General features: G+C 38.4%; 2 non-coding genes across 2 annotated transcripts; both read right to left on the minus strand.

Moving 5' to 3' along the window:
* Nucleotides 1–4,731: 4,731 nt before the first annotated feature.
* On the minus strand, nucleotides 4,732–4,839 carry LOC112717340 (small nucleolar RNA R71). The gene has a single exon (XR_003160622.1). It is a non-coding gene; the product is annotated as a small nucleolar RNA R71 (small nucleolar RNA).
* A 7,340-nt stretch (nucleotides 4,840–12,179) lies between these two features.
* On the minus strand, nucleotides 12,180–12,287 carry LOC112712351 (small nucleolar RNA R71). The gene has a single exon (XR_003157764.1). It is a non-coding gene; the product is annotated as a small nucleolar RNA R71 (small nucleolar RNA).
* Between the last annotated feature and the right edge of the window lie 4,530 nt (nucleotides 12,288–16,817).

Below are 16,817 nucleotides of genomic sequence, written 5' to 3' on the forward strand. Positions count from 1 at the left end.
TGCTATCTATGTTTGTGTCTTTATTACATGATCATTAGTGTCTAGTGTCTATGCCTTAAAGCTATGAATAATTCCATGAATCCTCCACCTCTCTTAAATGAAAAATGTGCTTAATTACAAAAGAACAAGAAGTACTTGGATTTCAAATTTTATCTTGAAATTAGTTTAATTATTTTGATGTGGTGGCAATACTTTTTGTTTTCTGAATGAATGCTTGAACAATGCATATTTTTTATAGTGAAGTTTATGAATGTTAAAATTGTTGGCTCTTAAAAGAATGATGAACAAAGAAAAATGTTATTGATAATCTGAAAAATCATGAGATTGATTCTTGAAGCAAGAAAAAGCAGTGAATAAGAAAGCTTACAGAAAAAAAAAGAAAGAAAAAGAAAAAGCAAGCAGAAAAAGGCAATAGCCCTTTAAACCAAAAGACAAGGGTAAAAAGGATCCAAGGCTTTGAGCATTAATGGATAGGAGGGCCCTAGGAAAATAAAATTCAGGCCTAAGCGGTTAAATCAAGCTGTCCCTAACCATGTGCTTTTGTCATGAAGGTCCAAGTGAAAAGCTTGAGACTGAGTGGTTAAAGTCATGATCCAAAGCAAAAAGAGTGTGCTTAAGAACTCTGGACACCTCTAACTGGGGACTTTAGCAAAGCTGAGTTACAATCTGAAAAGGTTCACCCAGTTATGTGTCTGTGGCATTTATGTATCCAGTGGTAATACTGGAAAACAAAGTGCTTAGGGCCACGGCCAAGACTCATAAAGTAGTTGTGTTCAAGAATCAACATACTGAACTAGGAGAATCAATAACACTATCTAAAATTTTGAGTTCCTATAGATGCCAATCATTCTGAATTTCAAAGGATAAAGTGAGATGCCAAAATTGTTCAAAAGCAAAAAGCTACTAGCCCCGCTCATCTAATTGGGACTAAGTTTCATTGATATTGTGAGATTCATTGTATGTTCTCTTCTTTTATTCCTATTTGATTTTCAGTTGCTTGGGGACAAGTGATGAGCGGATAATTTATACGCTTTTTGGCATTGTTTTTAGGTAGTTTTTAGTAGGATCTAGCTACTTTTAGAGATATTTTTATTAGTTTTTATGAAAAATTCACATTTCTGGACTTTACTATGAGTTTGTGTATTTTTCTGTGATTTCAGGTATTTTCTGGCTGAAATTTGAGGGACTTGAGCAAAAATCTGATTTAGGCTGAAAAAGGACTACTGATGCTGTTGGATTCTGACCTCCCTGTACTCGAAATGAATTTTCTGGAGCTATAGAACTCCAAATGGCGCGCTCTCAACGGCGTTGGAAAGTAGACATCCAGAGCTTTCCAAAAATATATAATAGTTTATACTTTATTCGAGATTAAATGATGAAAACTGGCGTTCAACGCCAGTTCCATGCTGCATTCTGGAGTAAAACGCCAGAAACACGTCACAAACCAGATTTAAACGCCAAACAGACGTTACAACTTGGCGTTTAACTCCAAGAGAAGCCTCTGCACATGTAAAGCTCAAGCTCAACCCAAGCACACACCAAAGTGGGCCCCGGAAGTGGATTTCTGCATTTAGACTTATTTCTGTAAACCCTAGTAACTAGTCTAGTATAAATAGGACATTTTACTATTGTATTAGATATCTTTGGAATATCCTTAGATCATCTTTGGATTATTTTGGGATTACCTTATGATCCTTTGATCACGTTTACGGGGGCTGGCCATTTGGCCATGCCTGGACCATCACTTATGTATTTTCAACGGTGGAGTTTCTACACACCAAAGATTAAGGGTGTGGAGCTCTGCTGTACCTCGAGTTTTAATGCAATTACTACTATTTCTATTCAATTCAGCTTATTCTTCTTCTAACATATTCATTGCACTTCAACCTGATGGATGTGATGATTCGTGACACTTATCATCATTCTCACTTATGAACACGTGACTGACAACCACTTCCGTTCTACCATAGAACGAGCAAGTATCTCTTGGATTCCTTCATTGGAATCTTTGTGGTATAAGCTAGAACCCTTTGGCGGCCATTCTTGAGAATCCGGAAAGTCTAAATCTTGTCTGTGGTATTCCGAGTAGGATTCAGGGATTGAATGACTGTGACGAGTTTCAAACTCGCGATTGTTCGGTGTAGTGACAGACATAAAAGACTCAATGGATTCTATTCCGACATGATCGAGAACTGACAGATGATTAGCTGTGCTCTGACAAGAGCATTTGGACCATTTTCACTGAGAGGATGGGAAGTAGCCATTGACAACGGTGATGCCCTACATACAGATTGCCATGGAAAGGAGTAAGAAGGATTGGATGAAAGCAATAGGAAAGCAGAGATTCAGAAGGAACACAGCATCTCCATACACTTATCTGAAATTCCCACCAATGATTTACATAAGTATCTCTATCTTTATTTTATACTTTATTTATTATTATTTTCGAAACCATTTATAACCATTATAATCTGCCTAACTGAGATTTACAAGATGACCATAGCTTGCTTCATACCAACAATCTCCGTGGGATCGACCCTTACTCACGTAAGGTATTACTTGGATGACCTAGTGCACTTGCTGGTTAATTGTGCGAAGTTTTTGGCGCCATTGTTGATGATCACAATTTCGTGCACCAAGTTTTTGGAGCCGTTGCCGGGGATTGTTCGAGTTTGGACAACTAACGGTTCATCTTGTTGCTCAGATTAGGTAATTTTCTTTTCAAAAAATTTTCAAAAATCTTTCAAAAAAATTTTTTTCTCTTTTTCGTTTTTGTAAAGATTAATTTTGAAAAATACAAAAAAAACAAAAAATTAATAAAATCATAAAAATCAAAAATATTTTGTGTTTCTTGTTTGAGTCTAGTGTCAATTTTTAAGTTTGGTGTCAATTGCATGTTTTTAAAATTTATGCATTTTTTCGAAAATTCATGCATGTGTTCTTCATGATCTTCAAGCTATTCTTGACAAGTCTTCTTGTTTGATCTTTAAATTTTCTTGTTTTGGGTTTTTTGTTATTTTTCATATGTATTTTTGCATTCATAGTGTCTAAGCATTAAAAATTTCTAAGTTTTGTGTCTTGCATGTTTTTCTTTTCTTGAAAATTTTCAAAAATAAGTCTTGATGTTCATCTTGATCTTCAAAGTGTTCTTGGTGTTCATCATTGACATTCATAGTGTTCTTGCATGCATCATGTCTTTTGATCCAAAATTTTCATGTTTTGGGTCATATTTTTGTTCTTCTCTCTCATCATTAAAAATTCAAAAATCAAAAAAATATCTTCTCCTTCTTTTTCTCATAAATTTCGAAAATTTGAGTTGACTTAGTCAAAAAATAAAACTTAGCTATTTCTTATAAGTCAAGTCAAATTTTTAATTTTAAAAATCCTATCTTTTCAAAATCTTTTTCAAAAATCAAATCTTTTTCATTTCTCTTTTATGATTTTTGAAAATTTAAAATTATTTTTCAAAATCTTTTTTATCTTTATTTCAAAGTTTCGAAAACTTTACTAACAATTAATGTGATTGATTCAAAAAATTTGAAGTTTGTTACTTTCTTTTTAAGAAAGGTTCAATCTTTAAATTCTAGAATCATATCTTTTAGTTTCTTGTTAGTCAAGTAATCAATTTTAATTTTTAAAAAAATCAAATCTTTTTCAAAATATCTTTTTCAATCATATCTTTTTAAAATATCTTTTTCAAATCATATCTTTTTAAATCATATATTTTTTCAAAATTGATTTCAAAAATCTTTTCTAACTTCCTATCTTTTAAAAATTGATTTTCAAATCTTTTATAACTAACTAATTGACTTTTTGTTTGTTTCTTAGCTTTTTCAAAATCACCTAACTAATTTTATCTTTCTAATTTTTGAAAACTCCTCCCCCTTTTTCAAAAATTCTTTTTAATTAACTAATTGTTTCAAATTTTAATTTTAATTTTATTTCTTCTCCTAATTTTCAAAAATCACTAACCCTTTTTCAAAATTAATTTCGAAAATGCTGTCTCTCTTATCTCCTTCTATTTATTTATCTACCAACACTTCTCTTCCACTCAAGAATTCGAACCCACTCTTCCCCCTTGTGTTTGGATTCTTACCTTTTCACTTCTTCTATTCTTTTCTTCTTCTACTAACATAAAAGAATCTTTTTACTGTGGTAAAGAGGTTCCCTATTATTATTTTCTGTTCCCTTCTTTTTCATATGAGCAGGAGCAAGGACAAGAATATTCTTGTTGAAGCAGATCCTGAACCTGAAAGGACTCTGAAGAGGAAACTAAGAGAAGCTAAATTACAACAATCCAGAGACAACCTTACAGAAATTTTCAAAAAGGAAGAGGAGATGGCAGTCGAAAATAATAATGCAAGGAGGATGCTTGGTGATTATACTACACCTACTTCCAAATTTGATGGAAGAAGCATCTCAATCCCTGCCATTGGAGCAAACAATTTTGAGCTGAAACCTTAACTAGTTGCTCTAACGCAACAGAATTGCAAATTCCATGGACTTCCATCAAAAGATCCTTATTAGTTTTTAACTGAATTTTTGCAGATCTGTGAGACTGTTAAGACTAATGGAGTAGATCCTGAAGTCTACAGGCTCATGCTTTTCCCTTTTGCTATAAGAGACAGGGCTAGAACATGATTGGACTCTCAACCTAAAGATAGCCTGGACTCTTGGGATAAGCTGGTCACGGCCTTCTTGGCTAAGTTCTTTCCTCCTCAAAAGCTGAGCAAGCTTAGAGTGGATGTTCAGACCTTCAAACAAAAAGATGGTGAATCCCTCTATGAAGCTTGGGAAAGATACAAGCAGATGACCAAAAGGTGTCCTTCTGACATGCTTTCAGAGTGGACCATTTTGGATATACCCTATTATGGTCTATCTGAGTTCTCTAAGATGTCACTGGACCATTCTACAGGTGGATCCATTCACCTAAAGAAAACGCCTGCAGAAGCTCAAGAACTCATTGACATGGTTGCAAATAACCAATTCATGTACACCTCTGAGAGGAATCCTGTGAGTAATGGGACGCCACAGAGGAAGGGAGTTCTTGAAATTGATGCTCTGAATACCATATTGGCTCAGAACAAAATGTTGACTCAACAAGTCAACATGATTTCTCAAAGTCTGAATGGATGGCAAAATGCATCCAACAGTACTAAAGAGGCATCTTCTGAAGAAGAAGCTTATGATCCTGAGAATCCTGCAATGGCAGAGGTAAATTACATGGGTGAACCTTATGGAAACACCTATAATTCCTCATGGAGAAATCATCCGAATTTTTCATGGAAGGATCAACAAAAGCCTCAACAAGGCTTTAATAATGGTGGAAGAAATAGGTTTAGCAATAGCAAGCCTTTTCCATCATCTTCTCAGCAACAGACAGAGAATTTTGAGCAGAGCTCCTCTAGCTTAGCAAACATAGTCTCTGATCTGTCTAAGGCCACTTTAAGTTTCATGAGTGAAACAAGGTCATCCATCAGAAATTTGGAAGCACAAATGGGCCAGCTGAGTAAGAAAATCACTGAAACTCCTCCTAGTACTCTCCCAAGCAATACTGAAGAGAATCCAAAAAGAGAGTGCAAGACCATTGACATAGTTAAAATGGCCGAATCTAGAGAGGAAGGGGAGGACGTGAATCCCAATGAGGAAGACCTCATGGGACGTCTCCCAGACAAGAAGGAGTTCCCTATTGAGGACATAAAGGAATCTAAGGCTCATATAGAGACCATAGAGATTCCATTAAACCTCATTCTACCATTCATGAGCTCTGAGAACTATTCTTCCTCTGAAGAGGATGAAGATGTAACTGGAGAGCAAGTTGCTCAATATCTAGGAGCTATCATGAAGTTGAATGCCAAGTTATTTGGTAATGAGACTTAGGAAGATGCACCTCCCTTACTCATTAGTGAACTAGATATATGGGTTCAGCAAACTTTACCTCAAAAGAAACAAGATCCTGGTAAATTCTTAATACCCTGTACCATGGGCACCATGACCTTTGAGAAGGCTCTGTGTGACCTGGGGTCAGGTATAAATCTTATGCCACGTTCTGTAATGGAGAAACTGGGAATATTTGAGGTACAAGCTGCCACATTCTCATTACAGATGGTAGATAAGTCAATAAGACAAGCTTATGGATTGGTAGAGGACGTGTTTGTAAAGGTTAAAAGCCTTTAATCCCTACTGATTTCATAATATTAGACACTAGGAAGGAAGAGGATGAACGCATCATCCTTGGAAGACCCTTCCTAGCCACAGTAGGAGCTGTGATTGATGTTAACAGAGGAGAATTAGTCCTTCAATTGAATGGGGACTACCTTGTGTTTAAGGCCCAAGGGTATCCCTCTGTGAACATGAAAAAGAGGCACGATAAGCTTATCTCAAAACAGAGTCAAACAAAGCCCCCACAATCAGACTCTAAGTTTGGTGTTGGGAGGCCACAACCAAACTCTAAGTTTGGTGTTGAACCCCCACATTCAAACTCTAAGTTTGGTGTTGGGAGGTCTGGTGCACGAAATTGTGATCATCAATGGCACCATCAACATGGTACGCTCAATTGCAATCTCAACTCTTTATCACAACTTCGCACAACTAACCAGCAAGTGCACTGGGTCGTCCAAGTAATAAACCTTATGCGAGTAAGGGTCGATCCCACGGAGATTGTTGGTATGAAGCAAGCTATGGTCATCTTGTAAATCTCAGTCAGGCAGATTCAAATGGTTATGGAGGATTAATGATTAAAAGATAAATAAAACATAAAATAAAGATAGAGATACTTATGTAATTCATTGGTGAGAATTTCAGATAAGCATATGGAGATGCTTTGTCCCTTCTGTCTCTCTGCTTTCCTACTGTCTTCATCCAATCCTTCTTACTCCTTTCCATGGCAAGCTGTATGTTGGGCATCACTGTTGTCAATGGCTACAGTCCCGTCCTCTCAGTGAAAATGTTCAACGCGCTCTGTCACAGCACGACTATTCATCTGTCGGTTCTCGATCATGTCGGAACAGAATCCAGTGATTCTTTTGCGTCTGTCACTAACACCCCACAATCGTGAGTTTGAAGCTCGTCACAGTCATTCAATACCTGAATCCTACTCAGAATACCACAGACAAGGTTTAGACCTTCCGGATTCTCAAGAATGGCCGCCAATGGATTCTAGCTTATACCACGAAGATTCTGATTAAGGAATCCAAGAGATATCCACTCAATCTAAGGTAGAACAGAGGTGGTTGTCCGGCACACGTTCATAGGTGAGAATGATGATGAGTGTCACGGATCATCACATTCATCAAGTTGAGGAACAAGTGATATCTTAGAAAGAATAAGCTGAATTGAATAGAAGAACTATAGTAATTGCGTTAATACTCGAGGTACAACAGAGCTCCACACCTTAATCTATGGTGTGTAGAAACTCCACCGTTGAAAATACATAAGTGATAATGGTGATCATTGGCTTCGGCCCCAGAGAGGGAACCAGAAGAACCAAGATCTAGGCATGGCCGAGAGGCCAGCCCCCATGATCTAAGAACTAGATGTCCAAAGATGATCCTAAGATCTAAATTGATCCAAAGATGATCCTAAGATCTAAATTGATCCAAAGATGACTAATACAATAGCAAAAGGTCCTGTTTATAGAGAACTAGTAGCTTAGGGTTTACAAAAATGAGTAAATGACAGAAAAATCCACTTTCGGGCCCACTTGGTGTGTGCTTGGGCTGAGCATTGAAGCTTTCATGTGTAGAGACTTTTCTTGGATTTAAACGCCAGCTTTTGTGCCAGTTTGGGCGTTTAACTCCCACTTCTGTGCCAGTTCCGGCGTTTAACGCCGGGCAGTCTTGAGCTGATTTGGAACGCCAGTTTGGGCCATCAAATCTCAAGTAAAGTATGGACTACTATATATTGCTGGAAAGCCCAGGATGTCTACTTTCCAACGCAATTAAGATCGCGCCAAATGGGCTTCTGTAGCTCCGGAAAATCCACTTCGAGTACAGGGAGGTCAGAATCCAACAGCATCTACAGTCCTTTTCAGCCTCTGAATCAGATTTTTTCTCAGGTCCCTCAATTTCAGCCAGAAAATACCTGAAATCACAGAAAAATACACAAACTCATAGTAAAGTCCAGAAAAGTGAATTTTAAATAAAAACTAATAAAAATATAATAAAAACTAACTAAAACATACTAAAAACAATGCCAAAAAGCGTATAAATTATCCGCTCATCACAACACCAAACTTAAATTGTTGCTTGTTCCCAAGCAACTGAAAATCAAATAGGATAAAAAGAAGAGAATATACAATGAATTTCAAAAACATCTATGAAGATCAGTTTTAATTAGATGAGCGGGGCTTTTAGCTTTTTGCCTCTGAACAGTTTTGGCCTCTCACTTTATCCTTTGAAGTTCAGAATGATTGGCTTCTATAGGAACTCAGAATCCAGATAGTGTTATTGATTCTTGATGAGGGGATAATTTGTATGCTTTTTGGCATTGTTCTTAGTATGTTTTTAGTATGTTCTAGTTAGTTTTTAGTATATTTTTATTAGTTTTTAGTTAAAATTCACTTTTCTAGACTTTACTACGAGTTTGTGTGTTTTTCTGTGATTTCAAGTATTTTCTGGCTGAAATTGAGGGACCTGAGCAAAAATCTGATTCAGAGGGTGAAAAGGACTGCAGATGCTGTTGGATTCTGACCTCCCTGCACTCGAAGTGGATTTTCTGGAGCTACAGAAGTCCAATTGGCGCGCTCTCAATGGCGTTGGAAAGTAGACATCCTACGCTTTCCAGCAATATATGATAGTCCATACTTTGCTCGAGATTTGATAGCCCAAACCGGCGTTCAAAGTCACCATCAAAATTCCCAGCGTTAAACGCCGGAACTGGTACAAGGATGGGAGTTAAACGCCCAAACTGGCATAAAAGCTGGCGTTTAACTCCAAGAAGAGTCTCTACACGAAAATGATTCAATGCTCAGCCCAAGCACACACCAAGTGGGCCCGGAAGTGGATTTTTATGTCATTTACTCATCTCTGTAAACCCTAGGCTACTAGTTCTCTATAAGTAGGACCTTTTACTATTGTATTTTCATCTTGGTATCTTTAGATCTTTGTATTCTTGGATCTTTGGATCTTTGATCACGTTTTGGGGGCTGGCCTCACGGCCATGCCTAGACCTTGTTCTTATGTATTTTCAACGGTGGAGTTTCTACACACCATAGATTAAGGTGTGGAGCTCTGCTGTACCTCGAGTATTAATGCAATTACTATTGTTCTTCTATTCAATTCCGCTTGTTCTTGTTCCAAGATATCACTTGTTCTTCAACTTGATGAATGTGATGATCCGTGACACTCATCATCATTCTCACCTATGAACGTGTGCCTGACAACCACCTCCGTTCTACCTTAGATTGGGTGGATATCTCTTGGATTCTTTAACCGGAATCTTCGTGGTATAAGCTAGAATTGATGGCGGCATTCAAGAGAATCCGGAAGGTCTAAACCTTGTCTGTGGTATTCTGAGTAGGATTCAATGATTGAATGACTGTGACGAGCTTCAAACTCGCGATTGTGGGGCGTTAGTGACAGACGCAAAAGAATCACTGGATTCTATTCCGACATGATCGAGAACCGACAGCTGAATAGCCGTGCCGTGACAGGGTGCGTTGAACATTTTCACTGAGAGGATGGGAGGTAGCCACTGACAACGGTGAAACCCTACATACAGCTTGCCATGGAAAGGAGTAAGAAGGATTGGATGAAGACAGTAGGAAAGCAGAGAGACGGAAGGGACCAAGCATCTTCATAAGCTTATCTGAAATTCCCACCAATGAATTACATAAGTATCTCTATCTTTATCTTTATGTTTTATTCATCATTCATAACCATTTGAGTTTGGCTGACTAAGAATTACAAGGTGACCATAGCTTGCTTCATACCAACAATCTCTGTGGGATCGACCCTTACTCGCGTAAGGTTTATTACTTGGACAACCCAGTACACTTGCTGGTTAGTTGTGCGAAGTTGTGTTTATGCCATGGTATTGAACACCAAGTTTTTGGATTCATCACCGGGGATTATTTGAGTTGTGAAAAGAAGAGATCACAATTTCGTGCACCAAGTTTTTGGCGCCGTTGCCGGGGATTGTTGAGTTTGGACAACTGACGGTTCATCTTGTTGCTTAGATTAGGTATTTTTCTTCAGAGTTCTTAAGAATGAATTCTAGTGTTTCAAGGTGATATTCTTATCATCACCAAAGCTGATTGATTTTCATCAATTTAGCCCTTGAATGCAATGTCCTGCTGAAGCTTATTCAGCCATGTCTAATTTCTTTAGACTAAAGCTTTAGACTAACATTGCATGATTCCTGGAATTCTCATTAAGAATTTTGATACCTTTATTTTCTTTTCCACTTAATTTTCGAAAAAACCAAAAAAAATCCAAAAATATATTTCTTGTTGAGTCTAGAGTCTCATGTTAAGTTTGGTGTCAATTGCATGTTTCTGTTCTTCTTGCATTCATGCATGTGTCTTCATTAATCCTCAAGTTGTTCTTGATGATTTCATTGCTCTGATTTTTAAATTCTCTTGACTTGAGTGTTTATGTGTCTCATATGCATTCTCATTTTGTTAGTGTCAGTAGTATACAAACTGCTAAGTTTGGTGTCTTGCATGCATTATTATTTGATTTTAGTTGCATTTTGATTATTCCTTATTATTAAAAATCCAAAAATATTTTTAATTTGTGTCTTTTCAAGTCAATAATACAGAGAATTGAAGATTCAGAACATATTGCAGAGGAATTACACAGAAAAAGCTGGGCGTTCAAAATGCCCAGTGAGGAAGGCAAACTGGCGTTTAAACGCCAGCCAGGGTGCCTGGCTGGGCGTTTAACGCCCAAAAGGGTAGTGGTTTAGGCGTTAAACGCCAGAATGTGCACCATTCTGGGAGTTTAACGCCAGGATGGCACAAGAAGGAAGATTTTGTTTTCAAATCAAATTTTTTTTAGTTTTCAAAATCTTTTCAAAATCAAATCTTTTTCAAATCATATCTTTTCAATCAAATCTTTTTCAAAATCAATTTCTTTCCATTTTCAAAAAAACTTGCTATCAATTAATGATTTGATTCAACATTTCAAGTATGTTGCCTTTTCTGTTGAGAAAGGTTTAATGTTTGAATCATATCTTTTCTTGTTAGCCAAGTATTAATTTTTAAAATCAAATCTTTTTAAAATGTTTTTCAAATCTTATCTTCTCAATCACATCTTTTTAAAACCAATCATATCTTCTTAACCACATCTTTTTCAAAATAGTTTTCAATCAAATCTTTTTAATTTCTAATTTCAAAATCTTTTTCAAAAATCACTTTACTTCTTTCTCAATCTTGGTTTTCGAAAATCAATTGAAGTTTTTCAAAATGTTTTTAAAATATTTTTAAATTATTTTCGAAAATTTCTTCCCCTCTTCTCACATCCTTCTATCTATGGACTAACACTATTCCTTAATGCACAATTCGAACTCCATCTTTCTTGATAAGTTCGAATTTTCTACCTCTTCCTTCTATTTTTCTTTTCCTCTGACACCTCAAGGAATCTCTATATTGTGACATAGAGGATTCCATATTTTCTTGTTCTCTTCTCTTTCATATAAGCAGGAGCAAAGACAAAAGCATTCTTGTTGAGGCTGATCCTGAACCTGAAAGGACCTTGAAGCGAAAGCTAAGAGAAGCTAAGGCACAATTCTCTGTAGAGGACCTAACAGAAATCTTCAAAGAAGAAGAACCTATGGCAACCGAAAACAACAACAATGCCAACAATGCAAGGAAGGTGCTGGGTGACTTTACTGCACCTACTCCCGACTTCTATGGGAGAAGCATCTCTATCCCTGCCATTGGAGCAAACAACTTTGAGCTTAAGCCTCAATTAGTTTCTCTAATGCAACAGAATTGCAAGTTCCATGGACTTCCATTGGAAGATCCTCATCAGTTTTTAGCTGAATTCTTGCAAATCTGTGACACTGTCAAGACTAATGGGGTTGACCCTGAGGTCTACAGACTTATGCTATTCCCATTTGCTGTAAGAGACAGAGCTAGAATATGGTTGGACTCACAACCCAAAGAAAGCCTGAACTCTTGGGAAAAGCTAGTCAATGCCTTCTTGGCAAAGTTCTTTCCACCTCAAAAATTGAGTAAGCTTAGAGTGGAAGTCCAAACCTTCAGACAGAAGGAAGGAGAATCCCTCTATGAAGCTTGGGAAAGATACAAACAATTAATCAGAAAGTGTCCCTCTGATATGCTTTCTGAATGGAGCATCATAGGTATTTTCTATGATGGTCTGTCTGAACTGTCCAAGATGTCTTTGGATAGCTCTGCTGGAGGATCTCTTCATCTGAAGAAGACGCCTACAGAAGCTCAAGAACTAATTGAAATGGTTGCAAATAACCAATTCATGTACACTTCTGAAAAGAATCCTGTGAACAATGGGACTAATCAAAAGAAAGGAGTTCTTGAGATTGATACTCTGAATGCCATATTGGCTCAGAATAAGATATTGACTCAGCAAGTCAATTTGATTTCTCAAAGTCTGTCTGGAATGCAAAATGCACCAGGCAGTACTAAGGAAGCTTCATCTGAAGAAGAAGCTTATGATCCTGAGAACCCTTCAATGGAAGAGGTGAATTACATGGGAGAACCCTATGGAAACACCTATAATCCTTCATGGAGAAATCATCCAAATTTCTCATGGAAGGATCAACAGAGACCTCAACAAGGTTTCAACAATAATAATGGTGGAAGAAACAGGTTTAGCAATAGCAAGCCTTTTCCATCATCTTCTCAGCAACAGACAGAGAATTCTAAGCAGAACCACTCTGACTTAGCAACCATGGTCTCTGATCTAATCAAAACCACTCAAAGTTTCATGACTGAAACAAGGTCCTCCATTAGAAATTTGGAGGCACAAGTGGGTCAGCTGAGCAAGAAAATTACTGAACTCCCTCCTAGTACTCTTCCAAGCAATACAGAAGAAAATCCAAAAGGAAAGTGCAAGGCCATCAACATGGCCGAATTTGGAGAGGAGGGAGAGGCAGTGAACGCCACTGAGGAAGACCTCAATGGACGTCCACTGGCCTCCAATGAGTTCCCTAATGAGGAACCATGGGAATCTGAGGCTCCCACTAAGACCATAGAGATCCCATTGGATTTACTTCTGCCATTCATGAGCTCTGATGAGTATTCTTTCTCTGAAGAGGATGAGTATGTCACTGAAGAGCAAGTTGCTAAATACCTTGGAGCAATCATGAAGCTAAATGACAGGTTATTTGGTAATGAGACTTGGGAGGATGAACCCCCTTTGCTCACCAAAGAACTGGATGACTTGTCTAGGCAGAAATTACCTCAAAAGAGACAAGATCCTGGGAAGTTCTTAATACCTTGTGCCATAGGCACCATGACCTTCAAGAAGGCCTTGTGTGACTTAGGGTCAAGTGTAAACCTCATGCCTCTCTCTGTAATGGAGAGGCTAGGGATCTTTGAGGTGCAAGCTGCAAAAATCTCACTAGAGATGGCAGACAATTCAAGAAAACAAGCTTATGGACTTGTAGAGGATGTTCTGGTAAAAGTTGAAGACCATTACATCCCTGCTGATTTCATAGTCCTAGAGACTGGGAAGTGCATGGATGAATCCATCATCCTTGGCAGACCCTTCCTAGCCACAGCAAAGGCTGTGATTGATGTTGATAGAGGAGAATTGATCATTCAGGTGAATGAAGAATCCTTTGTGTTTAAGACTCAAGGATATCCCTTTGTCACCATGGAGAGGAAGCATGAAGAGCTTCTCTCAAAACAGAGTCAAACAGAGCCCCCACAGTCAAACTCTAAGTTTGGTGTTGGGAGGCCGCAACCAAATTCTAAGTTTGGTGTTGAACCCTCACATTCAAACTCTAAGTTTGGTGTTGGGAGGTTCCAACATTGCTCTGAGCATCTCTGAGGCTCCATGAGAGCCCACTGTCAAGCTACTGACATTAAAGAAGCGCTTGTTGGGAGGCAACCCAATGTTATATTTTATCTATTTCCCTTGTTATTTTATGTTTTCTGTAGGTTGATGATCATGAGAAGTCACAAAATCAATTGAAAAAGTAAAAACAGAATGAAAAATAGAAAGAAAAATAGCACACCATGGAGGAAGATCTTGCTGGCGTTTAAACGCCAGTAAGGCTAGTAGATGGGCGTTTAACGCCCAGTCTGGCACCATTTTGGGCGTTTAACGCCAGAAAGGGGCACCAGACTGGCGTTAAATGCCAGTAAAGTGCAAGACGTTGGCGTTAAACGCCAGAAATGGGCACCAGCCCGGCGTTTAACGCCAGAATTGGCATGAAGAGCAATTTTGCTCGCCACTTGGTGCATGGATGACTTTTCCTTGACACCTCAGGATCTGTGGACCCCACAGGATCCCCACCTACCCCACCACTCTCTCTCTTCTTCACCCATTCACCAATCACCTCAACACCTCTTCCCCAAAAAACCCTCCACCTATCAAATCCCATCTTTCTCTTCACCACTCACATCCATCCTTCAAAAAACCCCACCTACCTCACCATTCAAATTCAAAATACTTTCCCTCCCAAACCCACCCTCCCATAACCGAAACCTAACCCTCCCCCACCCCCTATATAAACCCATCTTCACTCCTTCATTTTCACACAACCTAAACACTACTTCTCCCCCTTTGGCCGAACACAAAGCCATTTCCATCTCCTTCATTTCTTCTTCTTCTACTCTCTTCTTTTTTCTTTTGCTCGAGGACGAGCAAACTTTTTAAGTTTGGTGTGGTAAAAGCATTGCTTTTTGTTTTTCCATAACCATTTATGGCATCCAAGGCCGGAGAAACCTCTAGAAAGAGGAAAGGGAATGCAAAAGCTTCCACCTCCGAGTCATGGGAGATGGAGAGATTCATCTCAAAGGTGCATCAAGACCACTTCTATGAAGTTGTGGCCTTGAAGAAGGTGATCCCCAAGGTCCCTTTCAAACTCAAAAAGAGTGAATATCCGGAGATCCGACATGAGATCCTAAGAAGAGGTTGGGAAGTTCTTACCAACCCCATTCAACAAGTCGGAATCTTAATGGTTCAAGAGTTCTATGCCAATGCATGGATCACCAAGAACCATGATCAAAGTGTGAACCCGGACCCAAAGAATTGGCTTACTATGGTTCGGGGGAAATACTTGGGTTTTAGTCCGGAAAATGTAAGGTTGGCATTCAACTTGCCCATGATGCAAGGAGATGAACATCCCTACACTAGAAGGGTCAACTTTGATCAAAGGTTGGACCAAGTCCTCACAGTCATTTGTGAAGAGGGCGCCCAATGGACGAGAGATTCAAGAGGGAAGCCGGTTCAACTGATAAGGCACGACCTCAAGCCTGTGGCTAGGGGATGGTTGGAGTTTATCCAACGCTCAATCATTCCCACTAGCAACCGGTCTGAAGTTACTATAGACCGGGCTATCATGATTCATAGCATCATGATTGGAGAAGAAATAGAAGTTCATGAGGTTATATCCCAAGAACTTTATAAGGTGGCGGACAAGTCCTCTACCTTGGCAAGGTTAGCCTTTCCTCGTCTCATTTGTCACCTCTGTTATTCAGTTGGAGTTGACATAGAGGGAGACATCCCCATTGATGAGGACAAGCCCATTACTAAGAAGAGGGTGGAGCAAACAAGAGACCCCTCTCATCATCAAGTCCCTGAGATGCCTCAAGGGATGCACTTTCCTCCACAAAACTATTGGGAGCAACTGAACACCTCCCTAGGAGAATTGAGTTCCAATATGGGACAACTAAGGGTGGAGCACCAAGAACATTCCATCCTCCTCCATGAAATTAGAGAAGATCAAAGAATCATGAGAGAGGAGCAACAAAGACAAGGAAGAGACATTGAGGAGCTCAAGCACTCCATAGGATCTTCAAGAGGAAGAACAAGCCGCCATCACTAAGGTGGACCCGTTCTTTAATTTCCTTGTTCTTTATTTTCTTTTTTTCGAAAATTATGCTTATGTTTATCTATGTTTGTGTCTTGTGATCATTAGTGTCTTAGTGTCTATGCCTTAAAGTTATGAATGTCCTATGAATCCATCACCTCTCTTAAATAAAAAAAATGTTCTTAATTGAAAAAGAGAAGAATTGCATGAATTTTGAATTTTATAACAGTTTAATTATTTTGATGTGGTGGCAAAACTTTTGTTTTCTGAATGTATGTTTAAACAGTGCATATGTCTTTTGAATTTGTGGTTCATGAATGTTGGCTCTTGAAAGAATGATGAAAAAGGAGACATGTTACTGAGGATCTGAAAAATCATAAAAATGATTCTTGAAGCAAGAAAAAGCAGTGAATACAAAAAAAAGAAGGAAAAAAACGAAAAAAGGGAGAAAAGAAAACGAAAAAAAAAGAAAAAAAAAAGAGAGAAAGAAATAAAGTTGTGATCCAAGGCAAAAAGAGTGTGCTTAAGAACCCTGGACACCTCTAATTGGGGACTCTAGCAAAGCTGAGTCACAATCTAAAAAGGTTCACCCAATTATGTGTCTGTGGCATGTATGTATCCGGTGGTAATACTGGAAGACAGAGTGCTTTGGGCCACGGCCAAGACTCAATAAGTAGCTGTGTTCAAGAATCATCATACTTAACTAGGAGAATCAATGACACTATCTGGATTCTGAGTTCCTAAAGAAGCCAATCATTCTGAATTTCAAAGGATAGAGTGAGATGCCAAAACTGTTCAGAGGCAAAAAGCTAAAAGTCCCGCTCATCTAATTAATACTGATCTTCATAGATGTT

The sequence above is a fragment of the Arachis hypogaea genome, chromosome 1 (assembly GCF_003086295.3).
Source record: "Arachis hypogaea cultivar Tifrunner chromosome 1, arahy.Tifrunner.gnm2.J5K5, whole genome shotgun sequence".
NCBI classification, from domain to species: domain Eukaryota; kingdom Viridiplantae; phylum Streptophyta; class Magnoliopsida; order Fabales; family Fabaceae; genus Arachis; species Arachis hypogaea.